Genomic DNA, 16,552 nt, shown 5'->3' with positions numbered 1-16,552 from the left:
AATGAAATTAAAACTCTACAAACTGTTTTGCAAGATCCCTTTGTTACTTTCTATCTACGGTAGGGAGGATAATGATCCCCAGGATGTCCATGTGTCCTAATGCCCAGAACCTGGGAGTATGTTAGGTTACAAGGCAAAGGAGAAGTAAAGCTGCTAACCAGCTGGTTTTTAAGTTGGGGAGATGATTCTATTAATAGCTATCCAGGAGGACTCAGTATAATCACAGAGTCCTTAAAAATGGGAAAGGGAGGTAAAGGAGAGTTCGAGAAAGAGATATGATGATGCAAACAGGGTAAGAGAGCTGCTAGACTGCTGGCTTTGAAGATGGAAGGGAACAGCCATAAGCCAAGGAACATAGGTGGCCTCTAGGAGCTGAAATGGGCAAGGGAATGGATTCTTTCCTAGAGCCTCCAGAAAAAAAATGCTGCCTCGATGATATACTGAAACCCAGAGAGACTTGAATCTGACTTTTAACCTGAAGAGCTGTAAGATAATAAGTTAGTGTAATTTTGGGCACTAAATTTGTAGGAATGCTATAAGCAGCAACCAAACGCTAGTATACTATTTCACAGACATCTTTCTTTATCAATATTTATAGATCTAATTTTGTTAATGGTGTTTAATATACTTCTAAGAAGATATGCCCACCTGAAATTCAAATATGGCAATGAGAAAAAAGGAAATGACTGCTAAGGAAACATAACTAAAAAGGAATATTACAGCTAAAATGTGGGAAGCTTATAAAGTTTTACCTTACATACTTAAAATATGTAGCATTTACCAAATCCAGTTAACCTAGCTCTCTTCCTCAACTATGTATCTAAACAAGAAAAATAAATTTAAAAATTTTGCTTTCCAAATATTTTTATGATACCCCTCTCTGGGAAACCTATAAGACTTGCCTCAACCATTCAAATAGCATTTAGACTTGCTTATGTTCTTCCACTGTTTAACATTTTTAATTGTTATAAAACTGCCTAATTATGAGGCTTCTTCTGAGGATATTTCTCCCCAGGTGAGTCAGGATCCCTGCACTCTGCTTTTCTTCTGTTACAGTAACTTTCTCTCCAGCCTTTATTATATTAACTAGCTCTGACCCAGAAGCTCTGTGATCTTAACAGACTCAGATAATGTGGGGTCCCCTCTTTTACTTCACCTGGCCTTCAGACACCAATGGCATCTCTAAAAGAAGCAAAATAGACTCTGGCATCCCCTCCAACTACTAAGTACTATGAGCCACAGAAGAAAGCTACATTCAGTTTAAATATACCCCTGAACATTTCAAATGATCTCCTTCACAGTGAAATGTAAAGTAATTAAACTCTCAGATGACCTTTTAAAACAAAAAGCAAATTTTGGTTCTTAATGAATTGATTTCACTGTTAGATCCCAGTGGACACACAACCTCCTGTTACATTTAACAGAGAGATAAGCTAACTTGTACATGCAGAGGATATAGTTTTAGTACCATTATCTGGCAGTGCCTAAAAAAAAAATTCTGGTCTAGATGTTCTAATTATCACTAGAAAGAAGAGCTGCAAACTATCTACAGGTCCATGATACCATAACCAGAAATCCAAAGTCCAAAAAACTCCGAAAACTAAAAGCTTTTTTCATTTATGTCTTCTGGTGGTAAAATTTAATCTGACCTGAACTCACCCAAAAGCAAAACTTGACCAAAACTAACATGAGGCTATTTAGTTTTTACCCTTTAGTGTCCACCTTTATAAGTTTTGTCATTGAAGTATTAATATGATTGTAGGGTGGTATCAAAAGCCCCATAGGAAGTGTTATATATGGTTTACACATCTTAGTCCAAAGATCAGAAAAACTCTGAATTTCAAAACATATTTTGCAAGTAAGGGTTTACAAGTAAGGGTTACAAGTAAGGGACTGGGAACTTGTATTCTAAAACTATCATTTTGGTAGGCATCCTCAACTTTTTAATGGCAATGATTTATATCACTCGTTCCAAAAGTTTTAAGTCAGTTTTACGGTGAACATAGTCACGTACAGTGCCCAAATGAGTTTTGTAAGGAATACCCTCCCTGAAAATACTCTCTTGCCTCATCTGAGTGGAGGAGGAAGCCTGGGCTCTTTAATTTCACACAAGACTACCCGTTTGGTGGAAAGAGGTAAACAGTGAGACGGGCTGTGTCCTAGAACAACCAGGACTTAGTGATGCAACAGATACAAGTGGGAGATAAAGAAGAAGGAGGGATCAAAAATGACCTCTGACTTCTGCCTTGAGCAACTGTGTAGTGGTACCATTTACTGAAATGAGGAAAAGTGAAGGGACAGGATTCTGAAGTAGAAGGTAAGATTCTGGTTAGACAAGATTTTTTTTTTTTTTCCGTAAGTTCAAGGTGCCTGTGAGAAATCCAAGAGTACATATCAAGTGAGCAGCTGAATATATGAGTATGGTGTTCAGAAGAAAGGTCTTAACTATTGATATAAACTTGGAAAGCATATGGACAATATCTGAGATCAAGACAATGGATGGTGACAGAGGAATACACACAAAAGAAAGGGAAGGCACAAAATCAAGCTGTAAGATGCCTGGACAGACTGAGCAACAAGCAAAGGCTGAGACGGGAAGTGGCCTGAGAGGCAGAAGAAACATGAGTCTGAGGTGGGCACATGAAACAAAGCAGAAAATGCTTCCAGCAGGAAGGACTGCTCAGCACAGCTGGGGTCTCAGCTGGGGACTGAAAACCAGATTGGAGCAGCCTGACTGTAAGTGGGAGGTGAGGACATGAAAATAAAGTTGGTGCAAATGATTCTTTTAAAAAAATGTTGAAATGGCAAACAGAAAGGAGCAGTCGCTGGCGAGAAACATGAAGATCAAGAGCGTATTTTGGGGGAGCAGGGTCAGATGAGAGAGAGCTGAACAGGTCTGCAGGATGATGACACTGATCCTAGATAGAAGGGGGACAAGGACAGAGGGCAAAACCAAAACTCTGGACAAAGCGGGACAGGAGAGCATTCAGAACACACAGGCCGTGGGACTGACCTTTCATGAGAGGAAGGGTCTACATTTCAAGAAGGAACAAAACGGCAGTATAAGCACAGGAGGATCACAGATTCCGTGGTGGGAGGCTAAGAGCCCCACGGGATAGCACCTGTGACTAGGACTTCACCGTATGTGTGCTGTGCTTCCAGTCTCACACCTGGCTCCATTCATTCCATCTCTCAACTTTATTTTGCCACATTTACAAAGTTCTGTAAACTGCCTTTTAGGAACAAAGTAGAATATAAATAAACATTTTAAATATGGAACAGAAATATGTCAATGAACTATTATCCCCAATGCAAAGAGAAAATTAAATTCTATGTATTCACATCTAGTAAACTTTATTCTCTGGACAAAGTCCATTTGCCTTAATCATTTAGTCAAAGTTAGTACACTAACTTTAAAATGCTTAAATTTCAACAACTAAAACCATATGTATTTTTCTTACCTACTATACTTCAGGTAAGGAACCAATATAAACTTCCATGGGAACCCAAAACACCGTATGTTCTATTATATCCCAGCTGCTTAAAACAGTCCTGATATACAACAAGTACTCAATAAATACCTGTAGACAAACTGTGCTGTGCTGTGCTTAGGCATTCAGTCATTTCAGAATCTTTTCGACCCCAAGGACTGGCCTGCCAGGTTCCTCTGTCCATGAGGATTCTCTAGGCAAGAATACTGAAGTGGGTTGCCATGCCCTCCTCCAGGGGATCTTCCCAACCCAGGGATCGAACCCATGTCTCTTAAATCTGCACTGGCAGGCAGGTTCTTTATCACTATCATCACATGGGAGTTGACCACCCCTTAAATCCTGACCCAGAGTTCAGGAATTCAGTAAATTAATGCATATAAATAAAGTCAGTAGGATGGCCTAGAAAGTACTTACTACTTATAATGCTGTTACTAATGGGATAATGCACTTACCAAGTCATTGATTCAAAATATATTATAAACTCCGAGAGGTCAGAAACCATGACTTATTTATTGGTAAGCTCTTGTATCCATAGTAACCGTTAGGTGCAAGCTGGCTACACGTAAGAGTACCCAGTGGAAGACAACCCTTGATCTTAAGTTCGTGTCCACAGACTTTCAAATGATTAGAAAGTTTCTATGCTTATATATAATTAAAAGTCAGTTTTAGACACGGAAGGGAAGTATCTTCTCATAATAAAAACCTTCATCCATAATTTGCTAATGATCTTCCTAACAAAGAAGATGCTTTTCTTTCATGCCACTTCACAGATGTCATATAACCCAGGAGAGAACAGTCCCTTTCTCCTTAGCACATGGAGACTTTCTGGTGTAAACAGGAACATTAAGGCTTCATAGTCTCTCTGTTTTTACTTATTTTTATTTTTTTTATGGCCTGCTAATCTCACCCTGGGGGCTTCCCTGGAGGCTTGGTGGTAAAAAGTCTGCCTGCCCAATGCAGGAGACACAGGTTTGATCCCTGGGTCAGTAAGATCCCCTAGAGATGGAAATGGCAACCCACTCCAGTATCCTTGCCTGGGAAAAACCATGGACAGAGAAGTCTGGCAGGCTGCAGTCCATGGGGTTGTAAAAAAGTCCTACATGACTTAGTGACAAAACAACAACAAATCTTACCCTGAAACCTACTAAAACTGTATTCTTCTGACTGTGGAGAATCATCTAAAATGGATATTGCTCATGGGAGGGGGGGAAACATGGTAAAATAAATATCCTGCAATACCCACTTCGCTCTTTTTTGCACCCACTGCATACCTCTTTCAGAGAAGGCAATGGCACCCTACACCAATACTCTTGTCTGGAAAATCCCATGGACGGAGGAGCCTGGTAGGCTGCAGTCCATGGGGTCATGAAGAGTCAGACACGACTAAGCGACTTCACTTTCACTTTTCACTTTCATGCATTGGAGAAGGAAATGGCAACCCACTCCAGTGTTCTTGCCTGGAGAATCCCAGGGACGGAGGAGCCTGGTGGGCTGCCGTCTATGAGGTCGCGCAGAGTCGGACACGACTGAAGTGACTTAGCAGCAGCAGCAGCAGCAGCATACCTCTTTGAAATGCATTTGCTAGAAATACTAAAATTCCCACAAAACATTCTGATAAATATTATAATTCAGCAACTGAATCTCAAATTCCCAGGTACTGCAACCATTTATGCCTATTATTACTTGACAGTGTATAACTTATGATATAAATTATTTATATATAGAAATTATTTATATTATATACTTATATATAATTATTATTTATTCCTTTAATAGTTTGCTACTATTCTTTCATTAAAATGGCCACTTTTTAAAAAAAGGCATTACAGAAACACAGTTCAAAGTATGTTGACTTATTTCTTATTTTACCGATCAATAATATCCAGTGCTTAAGGTCAAAAAGGGGCCACAAAACAGGGAGTACACATACCAAAATATACTGTTCTGGAGACATATCTCACTTAGAGTATTTTGAAAGTGCCAATAACAGGTATCTTGATTAGGCCTGAAAATATTCTTTTTAAACTTATGAGTTATATTAGGGATCAGCCACTAAATTGACTATTCATAACTCAACCATTTAATACATTATCATCATGTTTACTTATTAATACCTGTAGAAAGAGAATTATTTTGTTTAAGCAATAACCAGGACACTTGCATTCACAGTATAAAACTTAGGATTACTACACTGTAATGAAATTTAACCAATGCAAACTTGAAAAAAAGTAAATGCTAATGACTATATGATATCTACAGTAACTCTGTATCTGAGTCACTGTCCAAATTCCTTTCAGGACTTTAGGATACAATGCACTCCCCTACACTCTGAGAATTCACCATCATGTACTTCTCAAGGGTTTTGAGAACTTGAATTCCCCTGCAGCCTCTTAAGAAGGATCACTCTATATATCCTAAGGAAAGCATTTCTCCCAGGAGCTCAAGTCAAACAGCAAAATAAAACTGAATAAATAATTGGTCTGGCTCCTTTCTTTAAAAAGATTTACACAGTGGCTCTGCACTGGCACATTCTTTTCCTGCTGCAGAGAGAGAAGTTACAAAGTAAAATAAAGAGAGCATATCAGAAGACAGCTCAATTATAAGTAAAAATTATAAGGTTCTAGTTTCACAAACTATCTTAACCATACACAAGTCTTTAAAAATACAAATCCATGCACCTATCATTCCATTTTATATTTTAACACATTTTCATATCTGCTTCAGCTCTCTTTAAAACAGAAGAAAAAATTATACAGAGATCTGAAGGAGTTCTATCCAAACCTTCCTTCTCCAGGATTACCCACTATTCCTAAAGTTAATATGTCTTATTTCCATGTATATTCTTATACGTTTATGTACTCTCACTAGATACACAAATAACAATAAACAGTATAAGTTATATTGTTTTAAAACTCTACACAGTTGCATAATACTGTGTGCATCTATCCTTTGGCAATTTGTTTTTTTTTACTCAATATTATGTATTTGAGATGTATCCATGTTGATAAGAAAAGATCTAATTCACTCATTTTTACCAGGGGATAGTATTTCATTGCATGAATAAACCATAGTTTATCCATTTCCCTACAAAAGTACAGCTGGATTGTTCTACTTATTGTTATTTTTTAAGAGCTGGATTGTTCTACTTATTGTTATTTTTTAAGAACTGCTATCATCATCTTTGTTAGATGTTTGCTTAGGAAATTGCCCTAGTTAAGAATTCAGCTCAACAAAAATTCAGGTTGTGGAAGAAAATAACCCTAGAATGAAAAGCCCACCCATATCACACTGACCCAGTCTTTATTCCATAAGAGTTGAGAAAGCTGTATTTTCTTCAAAACAAAAAACTCTACAATAAAAGAGTAAGTCTGCAAGATCCGCGCCCCCCGCCCAAAGTACTCATTACCTTGCTGATTTGAATATTTGTGGTCTATCCACATGGATTAATTAATTCACCTATCTAACCAATTGCTCATCTATCAATTGTATGATACAGGCAAATATCAGGACAAAATGTGAAGGTAGCACCATTACATCTATAGAGGAATGGCAGGTGGGGATAGGAAAATAAATGCAGCGCTAAAAAGAATCAAGTCCAAGTTGGCTGCTTTAATTTGTGGTTCTCATGCCTGTTCTTAAGGACTGATATCCTGTTAAACCTACTGCTTTCATATAACTGATGACTGAATTACCTGGTCATCAATGAAGCATTAAAAGAAAAAACTGCTAAAAAATAAAACTAAGTCTATCAGAATTATGTATATCCCTAACACAACCAGAATATGTGGTAGGTTTAATTTCACAAAGTAAAATCCTCACAGCATTCCCCTGAGTGTCTGAGAAATGGGCTCAACCTCACACTTTATTAAAGCAAGGCTTCTTTTACACCAACTCAAAAACCACCACTTGTTACTTCCTTCATAGTTTTTCAACCCACTCCTTACCTTGTCTCATGTTAATAAAGAATTACAAAAGGTTTTTACAAGTCAGTCATATTCTTTGGAAATACTTTTAGAATGGACCTAGCAATACTACACTAAACCCATGTTTTTCATGAAGAGGTAGAGGATAGTATTCTTTCCATCTAATTATATGAAAAAAATCAGTTTTCAGTGAGGTTCATATCATACCTTTTGCTTCTTTAACAGTCAAAATGTCCAAAGTAAGTCAATGATGACCTAAATTCTGTAAGGCTGAAATCTGGAGAGAGGGGATTCCAGTTCACATTATACGAACCAATTTTAAAAATAAGGGGCTTACATAATGCCACTCAAATTCTCCCTCTCAAATTACTTGCTTGGTACTTCATTTTCTGCATCATTATCTTTTCAAATTTTAATAATGTGAAACAGCTTTTAACATTTCTCCTTATGAATCTTACATCTGCCAATACTAGTCACAGTTTGCAAACTAAGTAATTAAACTAGGTATAGATTCCATCAGCATTTTCCCCGTTAGAAGGCTCTAATGGAACACCGAAGTTACTACAGACCAACTTGAAATCATATTTTCTCTAAATATACCCCTGCATCATAAAACTATCTGGAAACTAACCCTTGATACTAAAAACTATAGCTCTTTTCTAAAAGAAAAAATTCAGTTCTCTTTCACATCATTTAGAAAACAGTAAGTAAGTGGGTCATAGTGTAGTGGAAAAGAAAATGACATAAAATGGCTAATATGTATTGAATATTTACATACAATGCCAAGTTCAGTAAAGAAGAAAAAAAAATATAATACATGAACCATTACATGTAAAGGTACTGTTACGAAGAAAGTATTTTTATCCCCAGTTTAAAGATAAGGATATTCAGACAGATGAGTAACTTGCCCAAACTCAAAGATGTAAGTTGTTGGGGCTCCAGGTACGCCAGGTCTAAAGCCTAGGATCTTCATCATTATGCTTGTATTATTAAGATTAAAACACTGTAATCTACTGCAAAAACAAATTTTCCACTCTTTTAAATTCTTAAAGTATTCACTAACTCAGAGGTCAAGTGGCCACTCCAAATCATCCCTATCTATGATAAACTGAAAAGATACTGGACCAACAGGTTTGCTGGATTTCTGTACTTGTTCAAAATAAACACACATCACACAATTTTATTTTTTTAAAGCCTTTTAAAGAACATTTACAGCCACCAACAAATCCAGAAGGCAACAAAGAATGACCGTTTGTTGCTGTCATTGTTCAGTCGCCCAGTCGTGTCCAACTCTTTGCGACCCCATGGACTGCAGCACACCATGCCTCCCTGAACCTCACCATCTCCCGAAATTTGCCCAAGTTCATGTCCATTGCATCGGTGATGCCATGAACAAATGGTAAGCGTGTGTATTCAACAGTTATTTCCTTTTCCATTCTAAATCCAAAAGAGAATACTGTACTTGGATAAGCCACTTCAGCCCGTGTGTTTTCCCTCTTCCCTCATCAACAAAGCCCTAAGCAATACACCACCACTTTAGCCAAACATACACGGAGGACCAACACCAGCGTCAGGACCATTTCCTCACGAAAACCCCTGTGTTCTATTCCTGCCTTCACTTGTCAAAAGAACTTACCACCCTCTGCTGGATCACTTGACACGCCAAAGAACTAACCTAAACTCCTAATTCTTAATATCACAGTCATTTTCTTTTTCCACGACCGCCTTTTCAAGTCAGTGAAACCCTTGGTCCACTGTCCACCGCGAGCTGCATCCAGGGGCAACCCCTCCCGGGACACTCACCAAGGTTCGCGGCCAGGGACCCGAGTTTATCTGGTCGGCGCCAAGAGTGGGCATTCAATAAATCCTCCGGAATGAATGGCTGGAAGGCAGCGTGGGTGGAGGCGGGAAGGGGGGACGCGAAGAATTTCAGGAGGCTGAGGTCTCCGCAGTGGCGCGCCGTCTGAGGAGGGAGGAACCGCGGCGACTGGGAGAACCTGGAGCCGTTGGGTGCTCCTCGACAAGCAGGCGCAGCGGGTCGGACTCTGGCTTGGGAAGACGGGGGCGCCGTCTCGGCGGATCCCCGCAGAGCGCTCCTGGGCCTCGGCCTGCGCCTCCGCCTTTCTCTCGGACCCCGGCCGCCCTCACGCTGGAGGCCCCGGCCGGTCAGCCTTCCCAAGCCACGGGCCAAGCCGGGCCCCGCGCTCGCTCACCTGACGCTCCCCCCGCGGCACCGCGGTCTGCATCCGGCGCGAGCCCAGCAGCTCGGCGGGCCGTGAGATCAGCTGATTCACGGGGGGCGGGGCTTCTCGGCTGGGGCTGGGCCGCCTGCGAGTCTGCAGGCGGGAGGAGATCACCCTCGAAGGAGGTGGGGTCAGATGCCAACGGCGTCTGGTAGGGATCAAAATTACTCAAGGGGCGGTGGGCACCGCCAGCAACGTCCCCGGGGGTACTTGTCTCTCCCTTAAGGCCAGGCAGAACCACCCCTCCTGAGATGCACTTGGGCAGCGACGTAACGTGGCGTCGCCGCAGCCTAACTACCCGAGCGCTTCCATGGTGACAGACGACTAGGAGGGTGGTCCAGAGCCGGGCTCATTTTGTTGCTACCTCAAACTGCTCAAGTCCGAAGGGTAAGCGCTACACTTGAAGGCGAAGAGGCTAAAATGTGAAATGTATTCACACTGCTTTGATGGACTGTACCTACCCTAACGGGAGCCGCTTGCTCCCGCGAGAATGACGTCATCGCCATGCGGCGCGGGTGGACGCTAGTGTTCTTACTGTGTTTATGCTGTTATTTATTTAGACTCCAAAGGATGGAGTCTGGTCGGAGGGAATGAGTTGGTCTCTCCTATGATTCCCACTGGGCTCTCCAGTGTAGAGTCTTAGTAAAGCCAGTCTGTTTGCCCAGCACACATTTTCACGACCGTCTGCTTCTTGCAGTCACCACCCCACCACGACTCAACTCGAACCCCCTAAGTCCCCTCGTGAAGATTTTCCGGAGACTCCACTCTGGGCAGAGAGTGGATGCAAACTCTACGGCTAGGCAGTGTGCCATCGCTGGACCTGCAAACCTGTATTCAGACCATCAGCTAGAGATGTGCAATCAGGGTCTCACCGTCCTGTGCATAAATGGTCTGTTGCGTTCACCAGCATCTTCAGCTCAGTGACCTCCTTGATCCTCCATCACCTGCAAAACCGTTCAGTTCAGTTCAGTCGCTCAGTCGTGTCCGACTCTGAATCGCAGCACGCCAGGCTGTCCATCACCAACTCCCGGAGTCCACCCAAACTCATGTCCATCGAGTCGGTGATGCCATCCAGCCATCTCATCCTCTGTCGTCCCCTTCTCCTCCTGCCCCCAATCCCTCCCCGCATCAGGGTCTCTTCCAATGAGTCAACTCTTCGCAAAACCGTTAGCCTGCAACAATTCAATCAAGCTTGTACACTCTTGCAGCAGTGCTGGAAAAAACATAACCCTGAGGATTCGTACCACTGCGAACCAAGGGTGTCCAACTTCAGTCAGGACTACCATGTGGCCGGGCAACCTTGATGAGCCCCAAACTGTCCTTAATATATTGCTACTCAGAATTTCTCCTGTCCCTATCTCCTGCTATTCCCAATCATCACACTCTGCTAGGTTCTTACTGAGCTCTACCACCTACCCTTGCTGGTGCAAATTTTAAAAAATAAAAAAAGTTTGCTTCCTACATTTCTGAGGAAACTGAGACCAGTAAGGATGAATTTCCTTAGCTCCCAACTGCTACCTTTACAAAGACTACCTGCAGCCCCAGCCTTCCTTTCCTTCTCTCTCTTTCTCCTTAGAAGTGTTTTGTCCTCTCAAGGTTAATCCCTTCCAATCCCCTTAGAGGCTTGCTCAGTTACTTATCGCTTCCCTTTTGTGTATTTGCAATCTCCCTGTCCCTTGTTACCTTTATTCTTAAGGATATAAGCCTGCTCCTGCATATTCATCTTTAATTTCTTTTTCCTTTGTCCTCTGTTTTTACTTTCTGACCCCTCAATCTTCATCCCAATCTGCAATCTCTACTTTTTCAGGTCTAATGAAATCAGTAATTGCCTTCTAATTTTGAAAACTAAAGATACAGTCAAAGAATGGAACCATTTTATGCAACCATTTGAAAGAAAGAAAATGTTTTGTATGTACTGATGTGGAATGTTCTGGAAGTTAGGTTAAGAGAGAAAATGCTAGAGGCTGAATCATGTGAATTGTATTCTACTAATCGCATACATTAGAAGAGAGAGAGAGAGAGGATAAATATCCATGTCTTTGTATATTCATATTTTGGCTTTTAAAGGATGCATTAAGATGACTGACACCGGGGAGGAGAATTGGGAACAAAGGTAGGGAAAATACTCACTTTTCACTCTATGCCATTTCGTATTGTTTGAACTTGTAACTTTACAAATGTAGATTAAATATGCTTTTTTAAACTTATTTTTAAAGCTTTTAAATCTAAAAAAAAAAAAGGAGTATAATTTTCATTCTTATCTTCTTTTCCCTCTTTTCTTAACCTCTGGGACACATTCCTTCTGGGCTTTTCTCCTACCTCTTAGACCTTTCCTTTACCTTTTCAGACTCTCAACTTGTCCCTTAAGTACATGGACTAAGTAAATATTTGTTGTACATGTATTATGTGCCAGGCACTGCTCTAGGCACTACAGAGTCAATGAACAAACAGATGAGTCCCTCCTCTCCTGGAACTTGCACTCTGTGGTGTGGAAGACAGTTTCCAGCGGTGGCAGCCATCAGTTCCTCCCTCCGTGTATACAAATGCCACTCTTAACATCAAGAGATGGAGTCTGTTTTCTCTTCCCCTGAATATGGGCTAGGCTTATGTTTTCTTCCCCAACTAATGTGACAGAAATGAAGATCTGATTCTTCTGAATGAAGGCCTTCTAAAGAGCTGTATATTTATTTAGTCCATGTATTTAAGGGACAAGTGAAAGAGTCTGAAAAGGTTAAGGAAAGGTCTACGAAGTAAGAGGAAAGTCCAGAAGGAATGTATCCCAGAAGTTAAGAAAAGAGGGAAAGGAAGATAAGAGTGAAAATTATCCTCCTAAAAATAAGTTTTAAAAAGCATATCTAATCTACATTTGTAAAGTTACAAGTTAAACAGTGCGATATGGCATAAAGAGAAAATTGAATTTTTTCCCTACCTTTGTTCCCAGTTCTTCTCCCCAGTGTCAGGCACTTTAATGCAACTGAGTGAGTGACACCAGCCACTGTCAAGGGGAGTGTACATAACAGCCCGGTTAAGCCCTGCATGAGTTTCTGAACCAAAGTTTCCAAGAAATAGTAACATTGCTTCAAGCTGGTAAGCCTGGGATGGTTGATTACACCACAATAACTGAAACATATGGGAAGAGTGAGAGATAATAAATAAATACAGTGGTGACTGGGGCTACGAAGAGGCAAAATAGTGGAGTAGCTAAAAGCACAGGCTGGAGCCAAACAGCCTGGGTTCAAATCTCAGCTCTTTGGACCTCTGTTTCTTCATCCATAAAACAAAGATAGTGGGACTTCGATAGTGGTCCAAATGGTTAAGAATCTGCCTTGCAATGCAAGGGATGCAGGTTCAACCCCTGATCCAGGAAGATCTCATGTGCCCTGGAGCAACTAAACCTGTGGGCCACAACTACCGAGCCTGTGCTCTGGAACCCGAGAGCTGCAACTGCTAAGCCCTCACGCCACAACTAGACAGTCCATGCACGCGTGTGTGGTCAGTCATGTCCAACTCTCTGCGACCCCGTGGACTGTGGCTCCTCTGTTCATGCGATCATCCTAGCAAGAAAACTGGAGTGGGTTGCCATTTCCCCCTTCAGGGGATCTTTCCGACCCAGGACTTGAACCTGCATCTCCTGTGTCTCTTGCATTGGGAGGCAGAAATGGCAACCCACTCCAGTATTTTACCTGGAAAATCCCATGGACAGAGGAGTCTGGCAGGCTAGAGTCCTTGGGGTCTGAAAAGAGGTGGACACAACTGAGCGACTAAACAACAAAAGATGAGACTATGCAAGAATTTGGGCTCATAGAATTCCCTGAAAATTTCTAACTGTGTGAAATCCTGTTCTGCCCCTTTTTCCTAGCGCTGAGTGCTTCATTCCGGATCTCCTCCCTGGACTCCCTTTCAGGGTAGATTGATAAGATCAGGTAAATAATGATCTGAAAGTAGAGGCGGATCCTCTGGGCTGGGGAAACAATGGAAAGGACTTCAGGTTTACCTGAATGAGCAACCACTGTGGCTTTGAGCAGAGGGTGCTGTAATCTGGCGTCTGTTTTAAAGGAATGACTTCCACTCTGTGATCATAGTGATCATGGTATAGTAGTTTAAGAGCAGAAGCAGGAAGAGAGCAGTAAGAGGATATTGCAACACATAGCCAGTATGCACTAGGCACTGGTTGCAAGACCCCTGTGGGTACCAAAATCTGCAGATACTCAAGTCCCTTATAGAAAGTGATGTATTATTTACATATAACCTATGCACATCCTCCCGTATGCTTTAAATCATCTCTAGATTACTTATAATAACTCATACAATGTAAATGTTACGTAAATAATTGCCTGGCACGGCAAATTCAAGTTTTCTTATTGGGACTTTCTGGATTTTTTTCCCAAATATTTTCAACTTATGGTTGGTTGAATCCATGGATGCAGAGCCCACAGACACAGGAGGATCAAGGCAAACAGTTATGATATCTTGGCTAGATTGGCAGTGGAAGAGAAGGTGAAAAGAAGTTGGATTTTGAAAGTGGAGTCATGAGTATTTGCTCATGGATTAGACGTGAGCTTTGAGATAAAAAGAGGGGTTAAGGTCTGATTTGGGCTTCCCTCGTAGCTCAGTTGGTAAAGAATCTGCCTGCAAGGCAGGAGACCCAGGTTCAATTCCTGTGTCGGGAAGATCCCCTGGAGAAGGAAATGGCAACCCACTCCAGTATTCTTACCTGGAGAATTCCATGGACAGAGGAGCCTGGGAGGCTCCAGACCATGGTGTCTCAGGTGTCAGACACAATTTAGTGACTAAACCATCACCACGGTCTGAGTTATTGGTAAAAATGCACTATTGTTTACTGAGATGGGAAAGACTGGAGAAAAGAGTATGTCTGGGAATATAGGGAGGAAGTAACAAATATTCTTTTTTTTTTTTTTTTTTTTTTTTACAGATTATATGCCTTATAAGCATCTGAATGGAAATGCCAGGTAGACAATTACAGATACAGGTCTTGTGCTGGGAGAAAGATTACGGCTGGAGATAAAATTTAGGAAGCTGTCCATGGAAAAGATAAGCAGCCTTAGGTCCAAACTCTATCTAGAGATTAACAAGATAGGGAGAATCTAGCCCAGAATCCTGTGAGTTTCTTTGAGAGGAGAAATAGAAAGAAGGCAAAAATATCTAGCACGGAGGGATTGTTGTCATTGTCGCTGTTCAGTTGCTCAGTCATCTCTGACTGCTTGCAACCCCGTGGACTGCAGCACACCAGGCTCCTCTGTCCCCCACTATCTCCTGGAGCTTGCTCAAACACATGTCCATTGAGTTGGTGATGACATCCAACCATCTCATCCTCTGTCGTCCCCTTCTCCTCCCACCTTCAATCTTTCCCAGCATCAGGGTCTTTTCTAGTGCGTCAGTACTTCGCATCAGGTGGCCAAAGTATTGGGGTTTCAGCTTCAGCATCAGTCCTTCCAGTGAATATTCAGGACTGATTTCCTTTAGGATTGACTGGTTTGAACTTGCTGTCCAAGAGACTCTCAAGACTCTTCTCCAACACCACAATTTGAAAGCATCAGCTCTTCTGCACTCAGCCTTCTTTATGACCCAACTTTCACATACCATACCATGTGGAAAAACCATAGCTTTGATTGTATGGACCTTTGTCAGCAAAGTAATGTCTCTGTTTTTAATACGCTGTCTAAGTTTGTCATGGGGCTTTCCAGGTGTCTCAGCAGTAAGGAATCCACCTGTGAAGCAGAAGACACAGGAGACCCCGGATTCAATCTGTGGGTTGGGAAGGAGGGCATGGCAATCCACTCCAGCACTCTTGCCTAGAGAATCCCATGGACAGAAGAGTCTGGCAGGCTGCAGGCCGTAGGGTCACAAAGAGTGGGACATGGCTAAAGCAGCTGAGCACTAGGTTCATCATAGCTTTATTTATGTCTATCATAGGTTTTTGTGGTTTTTTGAAGATAAAATACACATAGAAAGCACTTTGCAACTTGTACATTCTAAAATATATTTTATTGTAATAGTATTTAAATTAGTCCAAATATCATTACCTTCCAGTGGGCACATCACCCACCTCATGAACACACACATTCACACACTCATCCATCGATTGCTTCCAGGGCAGGTAAACCACTGCCTTCAATCCTTTTGCCCTTTGAACCCAGAAGGGGCTTATCTTGTATGACTTTTGTTGATGGAAAAATTAATCAATAGCCAATCTAAGAAAGAAATAGAAAATTTTATTTGAGCCAATCTGAGTATTATAACCTGGGAGAGAGTCTTTGAGAAAGTTCTGAAGAGTGTTCCACCCATTCAAGTTGAGACAAAGGATTATATTATATACACCAAATGTTGTTGACAGTTTACACAATCCAGAGCTACATGTACAAAGTGAGTAGTGGGTCATAGATTGTCACAGCCCCTTGCAATACTTAGAAGGAAGATTATTTCCTTAGGAGTTGTGACCATTAATGAGATTTAGAAGAAATGGTATCTTCTAAGGAGGTCTGGCTAATGCAGAAGTACAATACATACTAAAGGGGTTGGAGGAGGGCCAAATGAGCAAAGAAAAATTTTATATTTTAGTTTTTCTCATCTTGCCATCAAATAGGAATTTTATTTTGTCACTTTTAAAGAGAGGAAAGTAGGAGAATCATGCCTCAATTCTTCCCAGTGGTCAATCAGAGAACAGGAACAAGAGCCCATGTCAGTCAGGTTAGCTGGCCAAAGAGGCAACCACTTATATCACTTTCAATGAACTTCACTTCAACAAATTGTTAAATTGCTAGATCTCAAGAAACAATATTACTGAACAATTATTAAGTTTAAGGCATTGTAGCTAGTCTCTAGAGAATTAAAAAATAAGAAAAATATTGTCTGGGAACTTGAAATCTAACAAGAG

General features: G+C 41.3%; 1 protein-coding gene across 2 annotated transcripts in view; it reads right to left on the bottom strand.

Moving 5' to 3' along the window:
- The window catches only part of ALS2 (alsin Rho guanine nucleotide exchange factor ALS2), a 58,625-nt gene extending 49,270 nt beyond the window's left edge, over window positions 1-9,355 (bottom strand). For both annotated transcript variants that reach the window (XM_043910387.1, XM_043910389.1), the window contains exon 1: window positions 9,218-9,355. The gene's annotated coding sequence lies outside the window, so the exon portion shown is untranslated. The remainder of the gene's footprint in view (window positions 1-9,217) is intronic.
- Window positions 9,356-16,552: the final 7,197 nt, after the last annotated feature.

The sequence above is a fragment of the Cervus elaphus genome, chromosome 8, assembly GCF_910594005.1.
Source record: "Cervus elaphus chromosome 8, mCerEla1.1, whole genome shotgun sequence".
NCBI classification, from domain to species: Eukaryota; Metazoa; Chordata; class Mammalia; order Artiodactyla; family Cervidae; genus Cervus; species Cervus elaphus.
The sequence above is the reverse complement of the archived record's forward strand: the minus strand, read 5'-3'. Positions and strand labels throughout refer to the sequence as shown.